The sequence below is a fragment of the Rhyacophila brunnea genome, unplaced genomic scaffold (assembly GCF_057557595.1).
Source record: "Rhyacophila brunnea isolate RB1 unplaced genomic scaffold, BYU_Rbru_1.0 scaffold_16, whole genome shotgun sequence".
Lineage (NCBI taxonomy): Eukaryota > Metazoa > Arthropoda > Insecta > Trichoptera > Rhyacophilidae > Rhyacophila > Rhyacophila brunnea.
Genome location: NW_028232816.1, coordinates 556,127 through 560,234, shown reverse-complemented (window position 1 = coordinate 560,234; position 4,108 = coordinate 556,127). Strand labels below are relative to the sequence as shown.

The 4,108-nt window shown below is 32.3% G+C and overlaps 1 long non-coding RNA gene across 1 annotated transcript; it reads right to left on the bottom strand.

The window, feature by feature from the left end:
* Positions 1-2,130: 2,130 nt before the first annotated feature.
* Positions 2,131-2,982, bottom strand: LOC147074105 (uncharacterized). Its single transcript, XR_015070256.1, has 3 exons — positions 2,899-2,982; positions 2,422-2,647; positions 2,131-2,307 (listed from the first exon to the last, which is right to left on the bottom strand). It is a non-coding gene; the product is annotated as an uncharacterized LOC147074105 (long non-coding RNA).
* Between the last annotated feature and the right edge of the window lie 1,126 nt (positions 2,983-4,108).

Genomic DNA, 4,108 nt, shown 5'->3' with positions numbered 1-4,108 from the left:
TAAGTAGAACCGGTTCGTATGTACCTATATATTGTGTGTATTTATGTCATGTATAAAAAAGTTGAAGAATGTAAGAATATTTTGTCTAACATAACTTTTTAAAGACTAATAGGTATTGTTGATATACCAATTACATTGGCTAACTAAGTTTAATTCCTTATATCGACGATTGTAGATCTCTAGAATTTATTGGGTACCTATTATTTAATGATCTATTATTATGTTTGACGATGTAACTATACGCCTATTGATTATATTATAATTAGTGATAGCGGTTTTTTACAAACACTTAGGTAAGTAACTATTCATATTTTTTGACTTAATGATGGTACGGGTTTTACTTACTTTATTGTAAGTTTTAATGTATTATATAAGTTAGAATAATTGAAGATCTTGGCATAAAAACAGCAAATGTCACAAAGGTCATTTTTTTCAGGAGAGGGTAAAAACATAATATCTTGGTTGTCAAACACATTTTTAATAATTTGACAATGAAGATTCATGGAGGAGCCTTATATGCACTGTATGTATGTAAATAAAATATCAAATTGATGTTTGTTAAATAGATATTTAAAAAGAAATGAATGTGACATTTGCTGTTTTTACACAATTTTTGGACCTTTGTCGTTTTTATAACAAAATTGAAAACATGGAAAAGCAAATAGTATGAATAAAATTATAATTTTATTAAATAAAACAAAAAATATATATTTCTGTTATTTTTTAATCATAATACTACATTTAAGAAGGTTTTGACACATCATAACCAATTATTAAGCTACGTACTTACATGTTTTAAAAAAATCTTCAATTAAATATTTAAAATAAAATCAATCATGTGCATATTACTACTGATTAGTCTTGATCACTCACACCTTCACTGTCTTCTTCAACGTTATCATTTGTATCATTGTCACACGGCAAATTTTCATAAAATGATGCATTTATTGGATTTTGTAAATACTTAGTTAATTTTAAAATATCTTTTTTCTTTGCGCCTTTCAATGGAATTAAGCCATCATATGCTGGCTTAAATGCAATCGTGACTGGCATTTGATGTCTTTTCACTATATTGAATCTATCCCACAGTCCAGAGAAACTGAGATGTTTGCAAAGCACTTCTCCCTTACAATCCTTGTCTATTTTGTACATTCTAACTTGCCTAAGATGAAAATCTCTGCCGAAGGATGACTTAAAGTAAGGCTTTAACGTATCTTTAATATTTAAAAAATCTTTTTGCTCCGGTTTCTCCAGAATAAAGGGCCCAGGAGTTTTTCTGGCTTCCAATACAACTTTATCCCAATCCTCTGGCACGTCTGCAAGGATTGTTTTCCTTGCACTGCTGAACAAATGAAAGTCAGCGTCATTTGGTAAAAATGTGTGCCCTCTGATAGGAAATATATGGATGACTCGTTCAATTTTTTTTAATACATGTACCACCATATACCAAAACCAAATCATAACAAAATTTTTGTTTTGTCCAGCACATCCGTCACTCAAAATATACAATGTTTTCGTGCCTGCTGGCAGATGGTGGTTTATGTAATGTAGTAACAAAGATGTTACATCATTTTGACCTCGTTTGGCGAATCCTTCATGATACGTGTACATATATACATCATTTCTGGCTAGGTCATGTATCCCAAAAATGTAATACCATAGCTGTCTGGAATAAAATACCGCATTTGTTACCATATTCGGTAAAGGCAAATTTTGCATAAAATCAAACGATATGACTGTGGTATCACTTGAACCACTTGCGAGTTCTTTTAATCTTCGCTTCGTTGTAGTAAACTGTTGTGCTTTAGCCAGGTGAAGTTGATAATCTATCTCAATCTTACGTTTTTCATCTTCAGAGAGATCGGGTAATTTCAGTTTGGTTGTAACTGAATCACAGTATGAACACGTATCGCTTCGAGGAGCTCCAAATGACAAATTATATCTAGTTGTAAATACTCTGTAGTATGTGTCATAGTTTAGTTGAAGCCTGTATTTACTTAAAAACATCTCGTGCATTTTCATAATAGTCAAATTTTCCGGAAGATACCTAACATTCTTATTTTTCGCGAAAGAATAATGACTTTGACGTGCCTTAAATGATTGTATATGAATGTGAATCAAATGAATCACTGATTCAGGCACTGCTCTTGGGCGATTTGGATGCTTTCCTCGTTTGTCCATAGGAGCCGAACCCGAAAATGTGATGTTGTCTTGAATACGTCGCAGCCGGGAATGCGTAATACCATGTATTGCCACAAATGCCTTCATACAGACTTCTTCGTTAATACCATCAGATGTAGATCGTATCTAAAGTAAATAAAGAGAAAAAATAATTAGTTTTTCAAACACATTATCATTAGGTATAATAGGTGTAATGCCTAATTTGAATGTACATTTTTTATTAATTCAATGAATACTCACTTTATATTTATATGATGCTGAATGCTTGAATATACCATGATCATTGACATCATTTATTATTATCGGAGTATTTTTTCTCGGACGTCTTCTCTTGATCGGTACTACTTCTATACATCCAGATATATAGCCATCTTGTTGATTTTTAGAATCCATTTCATAAAAATTCTCAAATATTTCTTTCCGTAAATCTTCATTTATTTTTGTAAAACAATGAAACCTCTTGCACCTGGAAACATAATAATCAATTAAGTACAATCCTACATAATATACTTTATTACAATCATACATACATTTACATAAAACAACATAGTAAATACAATGCTTTGCATTCGAAAGAAGTCATAACTTCAAAGTAATCACAGCCATTGTGAACTAAATTTAATCACACAAACTATTCAGCATGGTAAATATTTTAGTACGTAAATAATGTATAAGTTTTTAATTGAATATATGTTATGAATACATAATTATTCCTACCTGCAATCTTCACCGATAACTTTTTTTGAGAGTCGTTTCCCAACATGATTGACATGATCACTTCCCTTTATTTTGGCGGTTTTTATTATTGTTTGCTTGGTTTTATTAACTTTTCTCTTACGAGGCGTTTCGGATGTCTGTATCCTATTACATTCCATGATAAAATATACAAACAATCGTTAAGGAACTTCATAAAATGGCAATGCCAATGACTGAACGAATGAAAGATAATTTTGACAGGTCAGGCACTAACAAGTATGGAATGTATACTAACGCCTAACGCCGCCTGGTGATAAAAGTGTGGAACTACTGGACCTTTGTTGTTTTCAAACAAAATTCCTTGGACTATTGCTGTTTTTAGAAAAGTGGCATATTTTTGAGAGCGGATTTGAGGGACTTACGATTTTTTAAAAAAAATATATCTTTGCACAGTTGTATGTAACCATACACAGGGAATATAGAAATGCAATAAAATGAAAATGGAAAAAAGTGGACATTTGATGTTTTTATGCCAAGATCTTCAATTGATTATATTCGTTGTCAGTGTGTATTGACCTTTTGGTGAGTGCATTTAGTGCATGATAATGCCATGCCGAAGGGCGAAAACCCGGTTCGCAAAAACGACTCAAATGGAATAGTACAAAATGTATATCCATTAGAATTTAAATTCAAATTCCATCAAGTAGGTACCTTCGGTCGATAGTATTAACTCACTCGCTGCTGACAAGATAATGATTTTTTAATTACCACCTTTAAAATGCACGTTAATTACATCGATCAGCCGCCTGCTCATTACGCGCCAGGTGCGTCTTCAGCGTCCAAAATATTAATAATATATTATATTTTGAATCTGATTCAGAAGTGCGGCAATTGTTTTTAACATCAATGCATCAAAACAATCCGATTACGGTCGTATAAAGCAAGAGAATACTTACGATGTATTGACACTACACAACGATCATTTGACTAGGTAACTACCTACCTATAGGTTCTGCGTCTCTGTGGCTGCTGATTCACTACATTCATTCATCTGAAGACAGCTGGTGAACGTTTATTAATAATAGGTAGCTAGACAGTATCGAACCGTGATACCTACAGTAGGAAACTTTCATGTGTTTGCGCTAAACGCATAGGTAATAATAATATTGGTGTAAACACATATTATAAAATATCTTCTGTCCTATTTTTCAGAGCCCTGTAACCAACCTTG